This window comes from Monodelphis domestica, chromosome 4 (genome assembly GCF_027887165.1).
Source record: "Monodelphis domestica isolate mMonDom1 chromosome 4, mMonDom1.pri, whole genome shotgun sequence".
In the NCBI taxonomy this organism is placed as follows: Eukaryota; Metazoa; Chordata; class Mammalia; order Didelphimorphia; family Didelphidae; genus Monodelphis; species Monodelphis domestica.
Window position 1 is genome coordinate 439,566,074 of NC_077230.1, and position 24,075 is coordinate 439,590,148.

Sequence of the window (24,075 nt, forward strand, 5' to 3'; positions counted from 1 at the left end):
CCAGCTCACTTTTCTTGGCATCTCTGAAAATGCTGGACTGCTGGAATTAATAAAAAATCTGAATTTTGTTGGTTAAGTAGTTGCTTCCAAGGGATGACAAAAGCTCTGAGAGAAGCTGGTATCAGTGTTAGATACCATAGAGATATCCACACTCTTGTTTGCATATCACTGATATTATCCAGACCACTTTTTATCCCACAGTAGTCTACATTGTCAGGCACCTCCCTGATTCCTTCATGAAATCTGGAGAATTCCCCAGACTCATGGAACACATTTATAAGTCATCTGTTATGTTGAGGGATTGGGGGGATCTGATTAATGTTAAGCTGTATTATATTGATGCTTCTTAGCTTTCATTAATGGTGGTTGATTTTCTGACTCTTAACCCTATCTTTGCAAAGGTTTTATAGGAATTAGGCACCTTTTATTCATTAGGAGGTGATCTAGCCGAATTCAAAGGGAGGAACATAATAGAATCCTTTCCAGATCTTTCTATTCATTTTACCTGTGTTGTCTTGAGAATGATACTTTAAGTGTAAGTAACATGAGGTCTTGGGAGAGCATCCTGGGAAAATAACAATATATGTTATGATAGAATATCTGACCAGGAGCCTAACTGCCCTTCTTAATAATATTATGTTCTAGTTCCATTGTTTCTAGAAATTTTATAAAACAGAAAAGAAAATCAAAACTGCAACAGAACTTTATGGGGGTAAGTATTAATGCCTTTTGCTAAACTGCACACACACAAAACAAATAAACAGAAAGGGAAGTCCTTTAACTGGGGGCAAAATGATAAAAAAAAACCATATATTTGATGAAGGTATTTTTTGATTTGAGATTCTAATGCCAACTTCTTAATCAAGCTTTCCATATACATCAGGACTCTCATTAAATTTCTTCATCTAATAGTTTAGATTACATCTAATTAGACATATAGAAGAAAGTAAAATAAGACATTTTGTTCAAAAAAAAGGAAAAAGGGAATACTGTCAACTTATGTTTCTAAGCCTCACATCTAAGTTACATGCATGGAAATAGTGATTTATGAATTGTTGAGGTAGTGTGTTTTATAAAAGAATATAAAATTTTTCAAAAGAATTATCTAATATGTTACCGAAATTCCCCCGAACGCTTCAGTTGTTTAGTTTGAGAATGGAGACTTTTAATGTTGTAATATTGTAGTTCATGAATGTAATGGAATATTATTGGACCATAAGAAATGGCAAATACAGAAAAGTGAAATACTACTATGTAGTAAGAAATGATAAGCAGGTTAATTTAAAAACAAAACAAAATATGGAAAGATTTACATGAAATTGTAAAGAGAAAAATGAGAATTATTAGGAGAACATTACTTATAGCAAGAGAAATATTTGAAGAATGCCTGTGAATGCCCACCCCAAGAGTACGAATTGATAAACAGACGTATCCATGACTTAGTTTTATAAATACACATTTTTTTGTCATGGGATGTCTTCTCTAGTGTGAGGATGAGAAATGGAGAGAGATACCCCCCCAAAAAAAACCAACCCCTGAATGCCAATAAATTGTAACAAGCAAACTTGAACCCAAAGAAGAAATGAGAATGCATCTTGCTCCTTTCTTTGTACATGGTATTGTGAAGCATGAGATTGGGCTTGATTGATGTATTGAATTGATTTTTGCTCTGGAATGGGGAAGGGGCAAAGTTTAAGATTAAAATTGTACTGACTTTTCTGATATCCTGTATTGGGGAAGTAAATAGAAATAATATTAAAAGAAAGGGTCAATAACATTTAAAAAGGTAATTTCAGTTATTGAAAGTGTATTAATATTGTTGTAAACAAATGTGATTCAATGTGAGCCTCTCTCAAAGATGAATTCTGACATGAATATTCAACAGTATACTATTAAAATATATACATTTTAGAGTAAGGTCAGGTACTTTTTTATGGGTAAATTCTTTTTATTTACCGCATTAATTATAATGTAAAGAAAAATATAGCTTAAAAAGAAACCATGAAAAATAAAAAAAAAAACATTTTCAAAAAATATGCTTTGATTTGCATTCAGCCACCATCAGTTCTTTCTCTGGATGTAGATAACTTTTTTCACTATAAATCACTTGGAATTATCTAAGATCTCTGTATCGCTGAGGATAGCTAAGTCCTTCACAGATGATCATTGTGTAAGCTTGCTGTTATTGTGTACAATGTCCTTCTGTTTCTACTCACTTTACTTTGCATCAGTTGATGTACGTCTTCCCAGGTTTTTCTGAAAGCATCCTGCTTGTCATTACATTGTCATGGTCAATAGTATTACTTTACCCTCCTATCATTGCCATTTTTAATAATATTCCTTTAGGATTCTATATCACAGTTTGTTCAGCCTATTCCCAATTGATGGACTTCCCCTCAATTTCCAATTCTTTTCCATCATGGGCAAATTCTTAATGAAACAGAGATAGAGGATGTTACCAAATAGAAAAGTTTTATTGCATTGAATTAAAAAAAATATTTTACGGAGGCAAAATTAACACACCAAAAAGGATTAATTGGTGGGTTGGGGTGATTTTGTAAGGTTTTCCTATCAGGGCAATGAGGTGCTGTTTGTGAAGGGAGAGAGAACTGAATTCTAAATCAGTTTTAGATATTTAGTAGTTGTCCGAATCTGGACAAATCACTTAACATCTGTCTCCTCTAGTTTCCTCGGTTACCAATTGGGGGAAATAATAGCATCTATCTCCCTAATTGGTTGTGAGGATAAGATAAGATTTCATTTGTAGAGTACTATGCAAACCTCAAAGGACCATAACAATTCTAGCTACTATGTGGAAATGATCAGTGTTGGAAGGATTATGGGAAGATGGGCTCACTATTACATTATGGACTCAGCTGTGAAACGATCCTACCACTCTGCAGAACAAGTTGGTCCTGACTTCTCACTATGGTCTTGGGGTCAAAACTGAACATGTAACTTGGAATCAAGAAAGTGACTAAAATGTCCATTCCTTATGACCAAGAGATACTGTTGTTAGGCATATATCCGAGGGACGTCAATGACCAAAAATTAGTAGAAAAAAGAAGAGAGAAGAGAAGATTATCTCACATTCAGCAAACTATTCACATTAGTTTTCTTTTCTGTATTAGAAAAGCAATGGAAATAAAGAACAAAATAATGCTTCTCAGTGAATGAATAGGAAAAAATAAAGAAGACCATTATAGAAAATTCCTTTAAAAATGGAATGTTTTTGGAATTTAGGGAATATGGTCTAAAATGAATAGAGACCAGCAGTGGAAACATGAGAAATGGTACAACTATAAGTAAAAAGAATCAGTAAAATGAATTGATGACAATAATGAAAGTAGGAAAAAAAACCCCAGAATCATCCAATAACGTCACCTGGAGATGCTAGGTGATATACTGGCTAGAGTGCTAAACCTAGAGTCAGGAAAACTCATCTTACTGAGTTCAAATCTTACCTCAGACACTTACTAGCTGTGTGAATCTGGGAAGGTCACTTAATTCTGTTTGCCTCAGTTTCCTCATCTGTAAAAGAAGCTATAGAAGGAAATGGTAAACCACTCTAGTAACTTTGCCAAGAAAACCCCAAATGGGGTCAGAAAGTGTTAGACAAGGCTGCAATGACTGAACTACAATAAATAACAATACATGCAAAGTTCTTTATACACCTGAAAGCACTTTCTACTGGTTGGTTATGATGAGAATTCCAATTTGATACAGTTATATGATGATGGCCAAACGTATTCCTAAAAAAGAAAGGAAGAAAGCTACCTCCTTAGCTTCTTTGAAGAGGAAGGACATTGCATATAATGTCAGACTTTTGCAGAATATTGGTTAGTTTTCTGACTTTTTTTCATCATGAATGGTTCTCTGGGAGGTGAGAGCAGGAAAAGTAGAGGCTATAAAAACAGAAATATCAATAGGATTTATTTTTAAGTGCCAATATATAATCTGTTTATATTAAGAAAATAGCAAATTTGAATAAAGGAAAATATCTTTAGGAAATTTTTAGAAGAAAATCACAGATGTGTTAGCCCATTCTGTCTGTCCTTAGGTACTGCTTGAGTAATTTATTTCATTAGGTCTGGGCCTTCTTCATTATGGACATCACCTTCACAGAAGCAAATGTTAATCCTTGACCCCTGCTTTATTACTCTTCAAGATGGAGTTGCTTCTTCTGTTGGCAACCATGTGAGTCCATCTTCATTACTTCTCATATTATGATTTGACTAGAAATGCTACAGCCCTTGAGAAGCTCCTCTCTAGACCCATTCAAGTCTTAGCAATGCCCTAGGCACATTGGATTTCTCACTGATTGGGTCTCCTCACTGTCAACACCTCACATTCACCTCTTAATTTGTTTCCATTGACTGGTTTTCAGAGACATCAGTCTGGTGATTGCAAGTGGAAAATCTATATCAGATTGCTTACTGTCTCAGGAACGGGGGAATGTTGGAGAGGAATGAGGGTGGGGATGAAAGAAAATTTGGAACTCAATTAAGATACGAATGTTCAAAATTGATTTTACACATAACTGGGGGAAAATACAATATTATTAAAAGTGTTGAAAATGCTTTGTGACCACACCATGGCAATGGCTATTCTGGCTTAGAACATAACGTGGCTCTGCAGCTCTTTCATAATCCGGTACTGTGGAACCAGATTTAGAATAAAATTGCTTTCTTAACCCTAAAAAAGATTTAAGTAATATTAAGATATTATACCGGCTCAGGTCACAACTTCTAGTTGGCATTACTGGCATGATGTGGCAGCCTGCTTATGCCCACAGGTTTAAGGCTAACTCCCAAAGTGAATTAAGTTGGCAGTATTATCAATGTGCAATTAAAATACCTAACTAATAAGTGCTTAATGGACTTGAATGAATACATATCCATATGCATGTGTAAATGAATGAATGAATGAATGAATGAATGAATGAATGAATGAATGAATGAATGAATGGCTTTAATGATAAGAAAGCTGATTCACCAGAAGGGATGGGGAAGCTGAGCAATATTCACACTCTCATTCACTTAATCTAAGCATCATAGACCATCATTTGAGGGATTCCATGGATCATCTAATCCATGGATCCATTTCATTTTTATTCAGTTTTTTTATTTTATGTTTTGATTGTCCTTGGCCACAATATTCATTAGAAGTCCATTTCCAGCATCCTCACACTAAGATAGCAAATAGTTCTCTCTTGATCTATCTCTGCCTCTTCCTTTTTCAATTTCTTTATCTCTGCTTCTCTCTGTCTCCTGGTCTTCATTTCCATATGATTTCTGGGATGAAACAAATAGTCTTTGTTGCCCCCGTTATATATGAGTGATGAAAGAATTCTTTTTGTATCCCTTGCTTTAAGTTTCTACATTATAATGGAATTTTTTTCTTTGCTGAGGGGATGGACTTCTGGCCTGCATCCACAGCTTATTCATTTTCACTCAGAATATTCTAGGCTTTGGTTACAAAACAAAATCTTGGAGTTTCTTAGTTATTTGCTGTGCAAATTTTAAGCCTAATCATTCTTTATAGTAACTTTGATCTGAATAAAGTAAGGGGGGGGGGCTATGGATGGCAAGGGAGATTCAGAATTAAGGAACTAATACCTGAAACCTATTCTCTATTTCTCTCTTTAGCAGCAAAAATGAACTCAATGGAGATCCCATAAAGGGCTGAAAACCTGGACTAGAACCCAGGCTTGACCATGACCTACCTCGATAATCTCAAGCAAAGTCTTTCCACTCTCTCACATTCAGTTTCCTCATTTATGAGAGGTTCTTTTTTTATTCTTGAAACTTTATTCTTCTTTAAATCCAGTTATTCTATAAGTATTAGACATGATTATTTTCGACAGGATCTTGGTGTGAACTACCTGGAGCATCTTGCTCATCTAATTCTGCCTGCCCAGGAAGAGCAAGCAGGTTTTGTGAATCGATTATTCTCCTTGAATTAATAGATTTGTACAGTCTATCTAAGTTAATCCTCAAAGTTGAACTGACCAAAAGAACTTGCTTATTCACATTGATGAGTAGATTTTGTCTCAGAAATATAGAATCCATTTGGTTAGAATGTTAGTCATCCCAGTTGTTAGAATTCAATTGGTCAGTTTGGGCAGCCTTTTGTCACTTTCCCCTTCTTTGCTCCATCTTCTCTAGGCACACATTCAGGAGGTACACATAGATGCTGAAATATCTCCTACTCAACAGCATCTGGAGAAAAGATCCCTTCCTCATCCTTCCTTTGTCTTTATCTCAAATCCCCTTTGCCTTCATACAGACCAGAGCCACAGTAAGGAATTAATACTTTAATCATGATATTTTCTCTTCTTTTCCTACACATTCCCAGCCCTAGTGAAAGTAAATATGATTTTCAAAGTGAATTATGTTATGACAACCCCCCCACACACACACACCCTTTTGGAAGAAGAGTTGGGGAAGAACTTGCCAAGATCAGAATTTCCTTATATTACTGTTATGAATTTGAGTGTCCAGTGAGATCCACGAAGCAACCATGGTCAGTTCTAGAACCAGGGCAGCTCAGAACATGTTCTCCACCATAGAGTATCTGACGATGCTCTTCTCAGACATATGGTGACTTCCATTACCTCCACCCAATCCATTCCTATATCCATGCACATATAGACACAAATACACACACAGACCTTGGAGATCAGACTTAAACACAGGAAAATCTAAATCTTTTTATCTTTGTTCCATCATCTCTGGCAGGGTAAAAATCACCCTCTCACCTTGTGTGAAGGCTTCTAGTCCTTTTCAAAGTTCATCTGGATCTGCCTTCAAGCTCATCTTTTCTCTCCATACTCCTCAGAGCACCAACATGTACATTATATGTAATTACCTACCACCTATCTCTCTGCCTCTATAGCAATCATGGATTCTTGGTTTAGGGAGGGCTTTTAAAAGGTTACCTCCTCCTGCTTGTAAGGAGAACCATGCCTACTCTTTCCTTGGCAAAGGAGAATCCATTATCCTCCTGAAAAAGAGATGACAGACTTCTGTGATTACATGATCTCTCGCATTCATATCTGGGGGTTGTCCTTTTTTCTGATCAAAGTTTCAAGGAAGATAGGATGGCATGATGGGGAGAATAGACTGCAAATGACAATGAAACTGAAACTTTAGCCCCATCTTTGCCACTTATTAGAGTCTTAAAGCCTTGCCTTTTCAGAGACTCAATTCCTTCATCGGTAAAACGAATTCTAATACTTGGTCTGTTACCATCAAAGGACTAGTTGAGAGAAGAATTATCTTCCTACTGGAAAGTGCTAATAAGGCAAGGATTAGGGTGTTGGACTTGGAATCAGAAAGACTAGAACTGGAATCTTGCTTGTGACACTTTCTAGCTCTATGACTCTGGGCAAGTCCCTTAGATCAGAGTCAGTTTCCTCATTCTTGAGGACCAAATGGAATCTTATAGTTATAAAAGACTTGATCAGTTGGAGTGCTTTATATATGCTAGTTCATTACTTAAATATAAGCAGTATTTAGCTCCTGAAGTATCTCCTATGATTGAATCCTCAATGGAAATAGGGAATGGCTTTGCATGGACCCTCCTACATGGTCCCCTGCAGATAGAGCATGTGGAGTAAGAAAGACCTGTATTTTAATCTAGGCTATGACACTTTCTGCACTTACTATTAAATGTGTCTTTCTCTAAGTCAACTACCTGCACTGGGCCTCAGTTTCCTCATCTTTAAAACAAATTTAGATTTGATCTCAAATGTTCCTCTTAACTCTAAAGATATGACCTCTGATCTAAGTTTTGATATCCTCACCTCTACACATGACGCTGATGTGCAGCTTCTTTGGATGCCATTATTTAGCTGGTCATGATGCAATTTCTGAGGTTGTCTTCTGCAGGGAAAGGCAGAACTGGAATTCTATATATGTTCTCTGACATTATCAATTTTGCTGACATCTCCTATTTCTGTAGTCACTGTGCTCTCCAAATCTTCATGGCCCTCCTCTATAGCCATCCCCTCATCGTTCCCCAAATATTGCATCTGAATTTGTTCATTTGGGCATTTCTTTAATCCTGGACCCACAGACATGCTATCATCTTCTCTCCAGAGATCACTGTTGGCTTGCATATTCACCAAGAACAGACCAAGAGGGAATTCACTGAGATTGAATAATAGGATGAGGAAAGAATTTCTCATTTTAATCCTTAATTTAAAATGTATACAGGTTGATTTCCATAGAAGATAAGGAACTTCCTCAGCTTAACATTGGGGACCCATGGTGGTCATGAGTATAACCTCCTTGTCTGGAAGTGAGCAGTTTTATAGTCTTTTTCTCATAGGGAAAACAAGGGATTTTTTAAATTGGAAGATCTTTTTCTGTTCAGGAGAGAAAGCTTTGTTCAAGCTGATGTCCTTAGGATATAGATTTTGTAGCTAGGTGAAAAGGTGTATACAATTTAATAAATTTGGAGATATAGCTATGAATTCCTTTCTATACTGGCTGAAGGAGTTCACAGTTCCACCAATTACATTTACATAACCTCCCAAAGCACCTCTGGAATTTGTCAAGTGCCTTTTCTTGCAACTTTTCCAACCTTATGGATATGATTCGGAATCTCATATTTCCTTTAATTTGCATTTCTCTAATTATAAGTGATTGAAGCATTTTTGATACGGCTATTGATAGTTGAAAATTTTCTTCTAAAATAGCCTTTTCAAATCCTTTTATGGTTTATCAATTGGAAGATAGCTCTCATTCTAATAAGAATTTATTCATTTCCTATATGTGTTAGTATTGGGACAGTTATCAGAAAAACTTTCTGCAAATACTTTTCCCATTCACACACTTTCCTTCTGATTTTTACTGCATTGATTTTGTTTATGTAAAAAGCTTGTAGATTTAATTTAATAAAAATCATTTATTTGTTTTCTTAGACCCTCTCAGTCACTTCTTTTACTGTGAAAACTTTGTTTCCTTAGATCTGAAAGACATCTTTTTTTGCTCCTATAATTTATTTGAAATTCCATCCTTTATGTCTAATTAATAAAACCACTTGACACTTATCTTTGCATTTGATATGACATGTCAGAATGTACTAATTTCACTAGACAACTTTCCAGTTTTATTAGATGCTTCTTTAAAAAAAATGAGTTATATCTGCTAAGCTAGGATCATTGGATTTATCAAACATAATGCTACTGTACTCATTCATTACTTCCATATATTTTCTAAGAAATCTGTTCAATTGGTATATTCCTCGATTTCCTTTATAGTTGTAGTTTTCTTGGCAAAGATATTGGAGTAGCTTGTTTTTTTTTTCCTTTTTTTAGTCCAGTTTTATTAGATGCTTCTTTAAAAAAAATGAGTTATATCTGCTAAGCTAGGATCATTGGATTTATCAAACATAATGCTACTGTACTCATTCATTACTTCCATATATTTTCTAAGAAATCTGTTCAATTGGTATATTCCTCGATTTCCTTTATAGTTGTAGTTTTCTTGGCAAAGATATTGGAGTAGCTTGTTTTTTTTTTCCTTTTTTTAGTCCAGTTTTATTAGATGCTTCTTTAAAAAAAATGAGTTATATCTGCTAAGCTAGGATCATTGGATTTATCAAACATAATGCTACTGTACTCATTCATTACTTCCATATATTTTCTAAGAAATCTGTTCAATTGGTATATTCCTCGATTTCCTTTATAGTTGTAGTTTTCTTGGCAAAGATATTGGAGTAGCTTGTTTTTTTTTTTCCTTTTTTGAGTTCATTTTAGAGATGAGAAAACTGAGGGAAAGAGGATTAAGTGACTTGCCCAGGGTCAAATAGTGACTGAGGCCAAATTTGAATTCATGATGATGAGCTTTCTTAACTCCAGGCTCAGTAATTAATCACTGAATCACCTTGGTACCTTCTTTATTTCTTATATAATACCAAATTGTTTTGATCATTACTGTGTTTAAATAAGGTCAGTAGACTTCATTTTCTCCCATTTTTTGCACTTTGCCTCTGGAGATTCTTGGCCTTCTGTACCTCCAGATGAATTTTGCTATCTTTTTCTTCTAGCTCTATAAGGTAGTTTTTTGGCAGCTTAATCCAGTGGTTTAATTGGGATTATAAGAGCCATTTGTGATGACATTAAATAAGCATATTAGTTGAGATAGTAAAGGTATCTTTATTATATTTGCTCATCCCATCATGAGCAGTCAATATTTCTCCAATTTCAGATTCTGTTTTTATTTGTGTAATGAGTGTTTGGTGGTTTTAGCCTCTCAATTCCTAAAAAAATTATCACTCAATTTTGTTCATTCATTCAATAACTATATTAAATACCTATCATGTGCCACCCATTGTGCTAAATGCTGTGAATATGCTAAACACTCTTTTTAGAGGCAAAAGATAGTACCTGCCCTCAAGGAACTTACAATCTAATTGGGAGATAAAATTCAAATAAATGTACCTAAAGGCAACTATGTCCATGTTAAATAGAAAATAACTAAAAGAAGGAAATCAATGGCATTAAGAGAAGTTGAGAGAAGCTTTGTGTAGAATGTGGGATTTCATGAGAGGTCAATAGTCAAAGCAGAGGAGGGAAGAGTATTTCCGAAGGGGGAGAACAAGAGAAAATGCCAGAGTCAAGAGGTAGAGCATCTTATTTGTGGAGCAGCTAAGAACCCAGTGTCACTAGATCAAAGACTATGTACTGTCATCTTTTCAGGCTATTGTGCTTCCACTCCTACCACAGAGATGTGAGAGGTTGCATGGACCTTAGCAGTCATCAAATATGACTCACATCCCAAAGAAACCCTCAGTAACACATATCTAAGTTGTGTTATTAGTCCAGCCTCCATGTGAAAATGACAGGATGGAGGTAAAGTCACCACTCAAAGCAGCCCATTCCAATTTGGAGTATTCTATTTTTCAGATGTGGGCAGCTAGATGTTATAGTGGATAGTCTTGGACTTGAAGTCAGGGAAACACCTTTTTGAGTTCAAGTCTGGCCTCAGAAACTAGCCATGTAATCCTGAGCAAGTCATTGAACCCTTTTTTGCCTCAGTTTCCTCAGTTGTAAAATGACCTGGAGAAGGAAATGGCAAACTACTCTAGTATCTCTGCCAAGAAATCCCCAAATGGATGCATGAAGGGTCAGATATGACTGAAAGGACTAGAGGGATTATCCTTGGTAAAGATTAAAGCTACCTCATCAGGTGGGATGGAGTAAAGGAGGAGATAATTGGAAAAGATATATGAGTGCTATAAGATGAAAAAGAGGAGAGAAGAGGGACCTCCTTGCCTCAATTTTGTTTTCTGCAAAATATGAGAGAACACTCTCAGCTGAGAAGGTTGGAGAAAGGAGAATAATTAGAGGTTTAAGAATGGTTGTAAGAGTTTGAAAGAGGCACTGTGGAGAGTAGAATAGTGAGTTGATTAGTCAGATGTAGTTGGATTTCCTAGAGGCCAGCAGAGACTCAGTTGAGATTGTGAGTCATCAGTGAATAGTTGACCTAGTTCAAATGGTTACATGATTATCTTTAGTTTTGTTCAGCAGAATGTATGTAGGATTAAAGGCAGTAAATTATGGGAGTGCTTAGAGGCTGAGTCTAATTAGTGAAATGGTAAGACAGTGAGGGACTCCTCCAAAAGGAGTGCAATGTATGCTGTGTACCAAGCATATTAAAGAATAAATCTAAAAATGATTGACAACTCCAAAAGAGATCATGTTCTATTAAAAGAAAACAAAGAAATAGGCGGGTAATGTAGGAAGAATGAGAAGCAGAAGGTCGATATACTAAAGGATACATTGGTAAAATCCAGATACATACATGTGTATATACATATGGATATAACTCTAGATAGGATGTTAGCATTTTGTATAGGTTCCTTATGAAATATTTATGATATATCATGCACAAAAATGTATAGATATAAAATGTTAGATATGGGTTATATTCTGGATCAGTAAGGAGATGAACTCATGTATCCCCCAATAATTCAGAATCGAAATTGTTTTTATTCTGTCTTTCAAAGTGAAAACTTCAGATAATTTGAAACCAGACCAACACAGGTGACATTTCTACATATTCAGGGTAAAACTATTTCCTTTTGTCAGAGGAAAAGAGGGATCTCTCCTCTCTGTGTGTATGAAATATGGAAGAAAGGAGAAATAAGATAAAAATGTCAAGGACCATTAGTTGGGCATGATGGGATAATTGAACTTGATGGTGTTAGGAAAACAGATCTACTCAAGTATAATTATCTGTCTCTGTCTTTGACATCCCTCTCCCTCTCTCTCTCTCTCTGTGTCTCTGTCTGTCTCACTCTCTTTCTCTCTCTTCCCCCTCTGTCTGAGAGTAATTCCTACTAAGCCTGGAGAAGTTGGATTTCAGATAGTTGGCCAGTGAGGAATTCATGGAGTATTTCAATTTATGATACCAAGAACAATGCAGTCTGATAGTACCTTTGATGCAACCATGACAATGAAAGTTCATGCCAGAAATTACACAAAGCCTTTAGATCATCTACAATATTATTTTACTCTCTACATATTTAGTGTCAACCAAAAAATGCATGAATTCTACTTAGGATATTTCCATACATTTCTAATAGTTTATACATTGTCATTACATCTAATTTTTAATTGATATTAATTTCTGTGAATCAGAGCATTTCCTAAAACCTTCTTCATGTCACATAAGACATCTTTATTTCTGAGGCTATAGATCATAGGGTTGAGCATGGGAATGAGGATTGTATATAAGACAGCCAAGATCTTATCCTGGCCTGGAGTATGATAGGACTTTGGCCTCATGTATGTGACGATAAATGGCCCATAGTACATGACAACCACAGTCAGATGGGAGGAACAAGTGGAGAAGGCTTTTTTCTGGGCCTCCATAGATTTAATGTGAAGCACAGTATGGAGAATCTGACCATAAGAGGCAACAATGATGAAAAAAGGAATTAGGAGGAAGAATACAGCACTCACATAGACTCCTCCCTTCATAATGTGATGTGTCAACACAGGAGAGTTTTGTAAATCTTGAAATTTCTCAGACTTGTGAATGTTAAAAATTTTCCCCAATGGAGAATTCTCAATTGGAACAATTCCCTACTGGGAACATTCCACATTTTGACTGAAAACTCCCCAGGATCAGAAATGGGATGACCTCTACTCCACCCATACTTAAGACTGCTTTAGGGGAGAAAACTCCTTGCTAAACAATGAAAGTACTTGGACCCATGCTTATGATGAGGCAGGGAGTTCTTTGAGTCATGCCTGTTTTTAGAATTGATACAATGGGATGCTAGGTACCTATAAAGGTCAGGTAACATGCAAACTTGCTAGGAGCAAAGATGTGAAAAATCACTTAGAGGTTTTCTCTTGAGGGGATTAGTCGACTAAGCTGTATTTTCTCTGGTTCAGATTTACTGAGGGGATTAATCAACCCAGCAGTGTTTTTAGAATGGGCTGTCCTTTGGAAAACGTCTACTGTGATTGGTAGATGTAAGGACTTAGGGGAGGTGACATAGGAGAAAACCCCCTATATAAGAAAAAGCAGAATCTCTTGGAGGAGAATCCTTTTGGGGAAATCTCTTATGAGGATCACTTGAGAGGAATCCTTTTGGAAAATCTCTCTTGAGAGAGGCTCTTGAGAAGGGAAGCTCTTGCAGGACAATCTCTAAGGAGGTCTCGCTGGAGCTCCTCTGACAGGACTCTGTCCCTCTGGAGGCTCTTGAGAGAGGCCTTTTAACCCGTCTCTGGCTGGAAGGCTCTTTGAGGAAGACTCTGGCTGGAACTCTCCCTGAGGAGACTCTGTCACTAGAATCCTTGCTTAGACAGACCTTGTGGTGAGTGATAAAAGACTGACTGACTGATCTCTCTCTCTCTTAGGACTCAGGTCTAAGCCATGTTGGCTTAAGGCCCTTCATTCATATTTCCTTTTTCTCTCTTTTCTTTAATTCCTCATTGTATTATTAAATTCTCTATAAAACCCAGTTGACTTGGGTATATTCATAATTGGGAATATTTCCCTGTCGACCACCTTATATTTGACTTAAAAACAAGACACTGTAATGAAAATATATTTTCTGAGGTCAAATTTACTTACCCACTCTTATATATATCTTCCACTATTTTAACTCTTACAGTTTAATGGCATCAACTCTTATATTTACTACAATTTATATCTTCTACTATTTTACTCACTACAGTTTATGACCTCAACTCTTTTAACTGCCACAGTTTATGGCAGACAACAATTTTAAATCTTAGAGTTTCAACATGGCTGGAACTTCACAAAAAAAATGGTCAATGGCCCTTGTGCCACAAAAGGGGAGGTGCAGTGCATAAGTTGTGTGAATTGTAGAGTTGATGGTTCCCACAAGCCATCATGAAGCATCCATAATGACACTGATCCGATGGCTCATGAGAACGGGATAACGCAATGGGTGGCAGATGGCTACATAGTGATCATACAACATTACTGCAAGAAGGCATTCAGCACCCAGGAAGATAAGGGAGAAGAAAACCTGGAACCCACAACCTGTAAATGTGATAGACTTCCTGCCAGATATGAAGTTGTTTGCCATCTTGGGAAAGATGTTCGAGATGTGCAAAATGTCCATGAAAGAGATGACTGAGTAGGAGCCAGATGTCAAGGTGGATAAGGAGTATCAATATTGAGTTCCCCATTATTGCCATCATAAAAATGATGAGAATAAGTGTTAAGAATAGTAATCCATATTTGTTTCAATCCAATAGTCCTAATAGGATGAAATCTTTAGAAAAAGTATGATTCTTTTCTTCCAATATCAATATCATTTCACCTTTCCACACAAATCCCCAAATGGAAATTTTAGAAAAGGAATATTGGGTAAATCCAAAGTCCAGGATTGAGTCTGTGGCTTAAAAAAAATTGTCACAAATGGTTTAATTGATTTTGGCCAATAAGTTGCAATTCAGAAAATTAAACAAATTATTTCTTCAGTTAACTGAGTTCTTGAATGATCTAGTTATTGACAAAAGGACTGAAAAATTCAGTCAAAATGACTCATCTGGGTTTTTGTGTAACCTGCTAATGGTGGTTACAAAAAGAGATTTTTCCTTTGTGGGCTGGGACTCAAGAGGGAGTGAGGAGTCTGAGAATATGAGTGAAGAATGAGAGACACAGACAAGTCAAAGTAATTGACAGGGCAGGCGTGATCCCTATGACATTCTCCAAGTAGGAGAATGGGAGAAGTTTGCAGACCCGTGGAAGTAAGGATTCTGAGATAGAAAGTACGTGGTCAAGAGAGGCCTTAGTAAAGAGACAGTTGGGAAGCTTTTAGATTGCTGGAACCAGAGAGGGAATCACTCCTTTACCCCAGGCTTTACTGGGAATTACCAGGATCAATGACCACGTAACAAAGCATGGATCATTCAGATTGGATGGCGAGGTGAAGGTGACACCTTGATGGGCGTGTAGATTTCCACCTGCGCTTTCGACTCCGAGCCAAAATGTTCATGAGTTTGTCTTAGGCAACAGCCATGTGGCCGGGTCAAGATTCCACTCACAAATATCAGAGTATCACCTTGTGTCTGGAGACACAGTAACCATACAATCATTTATATTTCATAGATGTGAATATGCTTGGAATGCTACATATCCCCTTTTGTTTTAAAAATCAAATGAAGTGAAAGGTGAGTGATATAAAATGTAACGAAATTTGGGAGTAAAATTAAAAATAGAAAAATCATGTAGCATCATCAATTGATAATTCAAGTGATTCAAAGTAAACATCCAAAATATGTAGCCAAACCTCTGGCTGTGAAAAGTAATTGTGATTGTCAACAATAATAACAATTTCACTCTCAACTTATTAATAATATTGTAGAGATACAAATGATCTCAATGCTTAGTAATGAAAATCGAGGATAAAAGTCTCATCAAAGTTTAAAGTAATGATAAAAATAATAAGAAAATGATCTTCCCTCGAATTATCCTGAATTATTGAGGTAGCAGTCCCATAGATCATAGGACAGGTGCATTAGCAGATAGTGCCCACACACAGTTAGGATTAGAAGAAGGTGCCAGAGCTTTCATAGCCAAAGAAAAGATGACTGTATGTGGATATGAAGGGGAATTTCCCTTCTCTCCCTTGTCCTGATTATGCATTTTAGGGATATACCCTCCCAGATGCCTGCCACATGGCAATACGGTTGGACTTTGATACTCGAGCCACTTGCGAAGGAGGGTGTCAAACACTGTGTCCCAGTACCTCCAACCTCAGCAGCCCACATATATCCATCTCTGATGGAATATATGTTTGTGTGTGGCTTTGGCTGTCTGGCCCATTGAGGTGTCCTCTGCATTCCCTTTTCATGCAATCAGTGATGGTCTCCCAGGATAGTCACCTACAACTTACCAAATGCTGTCATGTTCTCATAATCGCACACTGTTGGGTACATATCAAGAGAAAAAGTTTTGCACCTTCATTGCTCAGGATCAGTGTGTTAAAAGTACTTGAAATATATTTCAAAATGTAAGAAAAGAAAAACAATGGAGGAGAAACAAAGTATTCAGAGAAAATAAAGTGAGAGCATCAAAATTGCTCAATAGAATGAAAAGTGATATAAAATGGTATAAAAATGTTCTTAAAATACTTTCTCTCTAATCCCCTTTTTGTTGTTTTTGAATCACATACCAAATATATTCACATCTTTTACATTTTCCAAACAGCAGTGCAAACATCAATTCAAGTATCAAAATGACCATAAACGTTACATTTTGATTTGTTGTTGAGATAACATGCATGAAGCTACTGAAGGGACCTTGCACCTTCTGGCTGCATGTTTCTTATATGAGCCTTATTTAAATCTCTGCTTCTGGGTAAATGAACCATTCAATAGAATAACCAAGAATATACCATTACCAATGTCTGCAAAATTCATTCCACCAAACCAATGTTTGGATTAACAGAAGCTTTATTTGCTTTCTATGTAGAAGCAATTTCTACAGCTTCTTGTTCATATGGAGTTTGATGTGACTTATTTTTCCTAGTTGTCAATGAATAATATTCAATGTGCTTTTTCTACAAGCTTATTAGAGCCTGCTCATTTTTTCCTATTTTCAATACATACTCCTGAGGGAATACTTTGCCCTTGCTCCATGTATGTGTGCAATAACCTATTCCACCCAGGAGGGTCAACCATCGGCGCGTCCACAGAGATTGTCCAACCTGGAGCCCTCAGTTTACTGCTGAGGCTTTGCTTTCATATACCAGAACGTCTTCCAGTACTTGAAGTGTAAGCTAATAGACCCCAAATCCAGCGGCCTGCCTGAATTCTGGGACTGGAGTTAGAGAGCAAGAAAGAGTTCCCATAAAGATATTCCCCAAGAAGATGGAGTTCCATGACTAATGATCAATAATGATATTAACATTTAACTACAGCAATGGCAGTTGGCACATAATGTCTACATAGGCATTGCCAGGAACATAATCTACACATGGATGTAGATGATCAATTTTCAATAAATTGGGTTCCTAATTAGAATTTCAAAGTGCATTTTGCCTGACATCTCATCCCTTTTCTAAGAGTGACATCAGGACCATCGGTCCAATAAACAGCCCTGTGCAGCATCTCCTGCACTAAACATCATTTTTGTGGTCAGGGTTACTAGGTCTGTGCTGGGAATGAAACATTTCTATCTCCTTCTCTTTGGAGTGTCATACTGATGTCGGTACCCTTGTTACTAGTAGCATTTCTTACAATACAAGTAGGAGTTTTACAATGCACACACAATAAATTCCCTCATGACATATATATAACACAGACATCCAAAATGAAAGGTATACGTTAGTGTCTAAACAATCATAGCTGTTTTGATTTTGATCCCATGATAAAGTCTTTGGAGTGTGGGATCCACCTGATGTCATAGATATGTACGAGTGGGGTTTAGTCCATACAAGTTAACATGCTTGATGTTGGTTTAGGTATAAAGGACCAATAGAGGTCAGCATGACAAGTGTCCATCAGTGGAATAATAGTCAATGTCACTAAAAGCAGTGTCATGTCAGTCTTTGGTGTGGTTATAGTCACCAGTGATGGTTTCTTCCAGCATGCCTGTTAAGCAATCAGCTGGCATTGTTGATGTTCCTCCTCTGCTTCTCTTCCTGCTCCCCTGCCACATGGCATGACGTGCTTGGTGGGTGACCAGGTGTTTTCACTCTCTGTAAACATACAAACAAAACCTCGACCCACAGTTATCATCCTGTTGGGTCCCTGACAGTCTTAATGTCCTGGTGATATTCAGCCCAATCCCTGTATGTCATACAATGCAACGTTTATCATGACATGGGAATTCTGATTTAATAATATCAGCTCATATTCCATCTGGGGTGTAGGAGAGATGGATAGTTAGTAATACCATGTCCACCCCTTTTTTCTTTTTAAAAGGTTCAATGCCATTTCCAATAACATAGACTATTGAATAAGGTTGATTCCAATGAAGACTTACTCTTTTTGCAAATATAATGTGAACCCTATAAGGTAACTATCATACCTACATTTTGGACAATAGCCACAATTTGTGCTTCAGTTGGACAGTATTCCATGTACTGTCAGAACTTTTCGAATTCTATCGTTTGATATTAGAACATATTTGGGTAACATGGAACAATCCAATAAAATAATTGCAAGTTACACATTGTACAAATACCATTTGAAGTGTTCAGGTACGTGATCGACCTAGATCTTACAACAAACACCCATACACTAGCACAATAGAATATTTGTAAGCAAATGAATGATAGTTTTCTCTAGATAGATTGTCTTACATAGAAGTACATTTGTGTGGATATTGCATTAGACCTGAGTAGGAAGCATTGTTATTGACTTTGCAGCCCATGTGCTGCTTTTTCTGTTGTCTGGCCTCTGTGCCATGTTGTGGACGGTGCCAGAGACATCTGCCTTGTTCTTTCTGTGCAGACTTTCTTTCAGCTGGATGCTTTCAGTTTTCCTCCACGGACTTCTGGTATCTGAGAAGATAAACAGAAAATCTCGACCCCAAATGAAAACCTTATTGGGTCTTATTACATTAGAAAGTGGCTGAAAATAAATCCTTCTCGTGTTTGAAGTTTGGGGCTTATCCATTCCTTTGAGCCCTTTTTGTAATTGCTTGCATTTAAGCCACGGTTTACCTATTTCAGGCCATGTATTGCTGTTACAGGCACTGTTGTTCCAAAGGTGTTTTGGAATAGTTAAATATGCACCATTATCTAAAAGATCTCTAATAAGTTTGCATACTTCATCATTTTGAGCTTAATCCCATACATCAGGAGACTGATTATCTCCCATCACATGTCAGCTTTCCAATTGTTTACCACAGGAGCATGTTGTAATGCCTCCCTTAGTCCACAATGTCCAGTTCAGACACCTGTTTGAGGTGCACGAGTGACATGATAACATTCACAAGATTTTGCATTGGTAGCCAATTTCACTTGTGTGCATAAAATATGGAAGAATACTGGACTTGGCACTCTGATGCGTCACAGAGTGCAAGTGATTTGTGCCTGCTAAAAGCAGTGTCCTCCAGGCCATTTGCCTTTGATAAGGTTTTCACCTTGACTTTGCAAGATAGTACATATGGGTGTTTAATATTCACCTTTTAAATCAATAATCATAAAAACATCATACCATAAATCACATTTGATTTTACCAGTTTGTGCTGTGATCTTAAGCATTTGCCTATCTGCATGTAATTTTGCTTTTTATAAGAATTTATTCTGTGCAATCATTAATATTGCAGTACTGTCTTATGCAGTAAAAGTATACACAGTCTTATCGAGCAGTTGCATGGATGTTATTATTTTTAAACTATTACTTCTAAATTTATAACTGAAAAGATTTTGATAATATGAATGGAATTATCATTTTTGCCTACAAGTTTTGTAAGATTCCATTGCCAACATAGATATTCTGCAAGTAATATTTGAGCTTGTATCTTAGTCATTGGTTTTAGACTGATACAATGATCAGGATCAATATATGCCATTGGAGTAAGTGGTAGTGTTGCCAATTCTAAACCACACATAAGTCACTGTTACTGGTTAATGAATTAATTATTAACCTTAATAATTAACTACTGATTAATAATTTGAATCCTTCCAGCACTGTTTTTACTCTGATGCCTTGCAATGCTGAGAATGTGTCTCATATTTAGAATTGATGCTATATTATTTTGAGATTGAATAATTATAAATAATTTGCTTTTTGGATAAAGTTGCAATGATGTGCCTTACATACGGTTTTTGAACTTCATTCAGGTTTTTAAATAATGGTTGCTAATTTTTATCCTTGCTGACCTTATGTCCTGTTTAAAAGAGAATAGTTCCTTCATATTTAAAATTTGAAGATATTAGAAATTTCTCTAGAGCATATACCAATTCATGCTTGTTATTTAACCAATTGAACTGAGTATTAAATTTCCTTTTCATAATATTCAATACTTGTCTTAAAAACTTGTAACCTGAGGTGTAGGAGTATTGCCCTCCATGTGGTAGGATCAATTTATGAAACTGCTGGATTAACTTTTCTTTCCAGATCCAAATAGTTTTGGCAGTAAGTCACATGGTTGCAAGAGTCCATGTAGATTTACCTCTAAAAGCCTTGAAAAAATAGTGTTTATACCTTGGTATTTAACCTACAGTTACACTATAATTTATATTAAAATATTATTACAGATAAAATATCTCTTGTAGCATATGACAAAAGTCAGAGAAAGACTTTTAACTTTCTAACTTTGCTTTTCAAGAAGTACAATCAGACATTCCTATATAATTTTTCCATGTCCAATCCAAATTAAGATGATTTAGCTTTTAAATTTTACCTCATAGTAATACCATTTTTTAGTAAAGATCTGTTTGAAAGACACATCAGGTCTATACCTTTACATTTAAACAATAGTCCTCCTGCATTCTCTGGCCTTGCTTCAAAAAGCTTGTTCCTTTTAGATATGCTAAAATAGTAGAGAGGTTTGCTGATAAAAAAGTCTTTTGCTCTCGCAAAATATCTGTTTGCTTTCTAGGTAAGGCACACACGTGCTCTCCTTTTTAAACTGGTCTTCCTTTAGGTTCTTGAGAAATAGTTTTCATGCTTTGATATGATCTTATAGTCCTTTTGTGAGGGATTATCTCCTCAAAGCACTCTTTAACCTTAAGCTGCTAGCCCAATGTGATGAAAGGTTTGCTCTAAGTGTAAGCATTGCTTATTAAGCTTTCCCAATTTACCTGTGCCAGGTAACGTTTGATAGATAACACAGGGTTATGGCACATGAGTTTCCTTTATGATTTTTGGCTTGTTTCTTGCACAACTTTGGAAACAAGCAATTTTTAGGTAAAGAAATTTCTTGCAATAAACTTATATTTAGTTGAAAAGAATGGTTTGGCCGTAGGACTTGTCGGTTTTAGTCTTATCTAGCGCCATATCTTTAGCTAGAAGCTTGATTAACATAGTGAATGACTCTGCTTTGAATTTCTCTAGAAGTCAGTATTTCAATGGCCATAGCCTGAATTAAATTGGAGTCTGCACTATTCGAATCATCTCTAAGATTTGTAGGAGAAACATTTGTACCTGCTTATTTCTATAAATTTAAAATGATCATAATGCTACATTAAGCATGGGTGGAGGCAGGGGTTGACATTGAATATTTCTGTCTGTTTCTGCAGCAACAGACAGTGAAAAGATAGCAAGGATAGATAAGTCAGTTAAAGGAAGTGAGTTAAGTGTATTGTTAGTATCGTTAGTGAAAGGAAGGGCAAAAGACTGAGAGAGAAGTCAATCCTCCACATTTAATGCAGTATTCTCATTAGAATCCATCTGCTGTTCACCCCAGGTAATATTTTTCTTAATTTCCAATCATCTGATGTAAAAAATTTGCTGATAAATAGCCTTAATCAGCTCTCTAATGCTGAGGGCTTCCACTAGTTTTGCATGCTATGGCACAAGTTAGAAATCCTGCTTCTTTTATGTAGGGGCTATCTGTAGCCTCCTTAATGCTCCTTTGGCCAGCAGAGTGCTATGGGGGAGGGGGTAGGATGCATAAGAAAAGAAGCCTTAAAGGATGAAGGTGGCTGGAGAGAGCTAAAAGCCTTCGAGGAAGTAACATCCTCTAGAATTGGTAAAGCTTTTTCTACCTTATCATCAGAATGCTGAAATGGCTTTGTGTTCCAAATGATTTGTGATATTTTCTGTCCCTCTTTCTGATACTGCCCCATTTTGTCACCAATCAGATCCCATCCCTGCACATTCAGCACTCTCTTTGCTGGAAATTCGGGATATGCTTTCATTATTAGCTTAATCAACGCTTTTATCTTAGCTTCAGAGATCTTCACACCTTTCTTTTCAGTCAGTGACATTAACAATCTGATATAACAGGAATATGATGAGGCTGAATGACCCAAGGTTCTAAAATATTTCTTCAATAAGAAATTTGAAATAAAAGGCGGTTCTTACCCTCAGATGCCACCTGCAGGGTCCGTCTTTTTGACTCCTTACCTCGAGTTGTGCGCACTCGAATGCCTGTAAGAAAGGATTATTACTCCCACTTCTGGGGTGCCATGTGTGGGGTCCCAGATCTGCAGGGCCCACAAGGGAAGGGGTTTTCCTTTGTGGTAGGGACCCGAGGAGAGGCAGGGAATCTGAGAACCAGGGTGAAGAATGACAGACACTGACAAATCAGTGCTTAAATAGGGCAGGCAAACCCCTATGATATTCTCCTTGGAAGGAAAATATGAGAGTCAATATGAGAGCGAATGCAAGCTGAGAGGGGCTAGAGCCTCGGGAGAGGAGGTTTACTAGAGAGAGAGAGAGAGAGAGAGAGAGAGAGAAAGAGAGAGAGAGAGAGAGAGAGAGAGAGAGAGAGAGAGAGAGAGAGAGAGAGAGAGAGAGAGAGAGAGAGAGAGACAGAGACAGAGACAGAGAGAGAGAGACAGAGAGAGAGAGAGACAGAGAGAGAGAGAGAGACAGAGAGAGAGACAGAGAGAGACAGAGACAGAGAGAGACAGAGACAGAGAGAGAGAGAGACAGAGAGAGAGAGAGAGAGAGAGAGAGAGACAGAGACAGAGACAGAGAGAGAGAGAGACAGAGAGAGAGAGAGAGACAGAGAGAGAGACAGAGAGAAAGAGAGACAGAGAGAGAGAGAGACAGAGAGAGAGAGAGAGAGAGAGAGAGTGTGAATTTTAAAAGTCTCCATCTTGGTCTAGCACCCAAAAATTGTGCACACCCACCTACACGGGCATGCGCTAGTCAATGACTAATCAGAAATAATTAACTGCCCACCTGGGCTGTCCTAAGCCAAGCTAGAGCCAACCATTGGATTTGTGAGACACAGGAAGTGAGGTAGGGAACAGCCTCTGGAATTCGCGGAACTTCCTGTGGAGAGAGCTAGAGGGGAGTTGGTGTTAGGAGCTTGGAGAGAGAGGACGCCCGCAGACAGCTTTCCTTCAGATCGGTCACGTGAGTTAAGGACTGGTTCTTTCCACCTGGGCCTTTAGGCCTAAACTCCCTCTGCCTTGGTCAGAGGTTGAGTAGCCCCTTTTCCCTTTTCTCTTCTCTCCTCCTCTCCCTCTCCTTTTCCCTACTCCCGTTGTGATTAAACCTCCATAAACTCCATTCTGACTTGAGTGTTCATTTTAGGAATTTCATAAGTAAATTCCTTGGCGGCCATTGTTCAATATTACATAAATCCTGTAGCCACATTTTAGCCATTACAATATTATAACCCTCTCCCAGAGACCTAATTTCCCCATTACAGTTTGGCTAACCACTACGGGAAAAAGAACTTTCAGTCTTCTGATTTCTTTTCTGATCTTAAATTCAGTTTTAATAGCTAGTACCTAGAAAGCAGCCCCGCCGCTTCCTGCCTGCAGCCTGCAGCCCTGATCATCCTCACCTGGTACCTGGTCCCGGCCTTGCCCACCCCCGCAGCCGCTCCAGCTCCTGAACCTTATCAGTCTTCTGATCTCCTTACTATCACCTGGGAGAAATCCCACCCCGGCTACCCCCTCTGGCTCTTGGCCCTGCCTTAGTGCTTGGAAGGTTTCTAG

At 37.3% G+C, this 24,075-nt stretch overlaps 1 pseudogene; it reads right to left on the reverse strand.

Moving 5' to 3' along the window:
- Positions 1–12,505: 12,505 nt before the first annotated feature.
- Positions 12,506–23,795, reverse strand: LOC130458846 (olfactory receptor 2AJ1-like; annotated as a pseudogene).
- Positions 23,796–24,075: the final 280 nt, after the last annotated feature.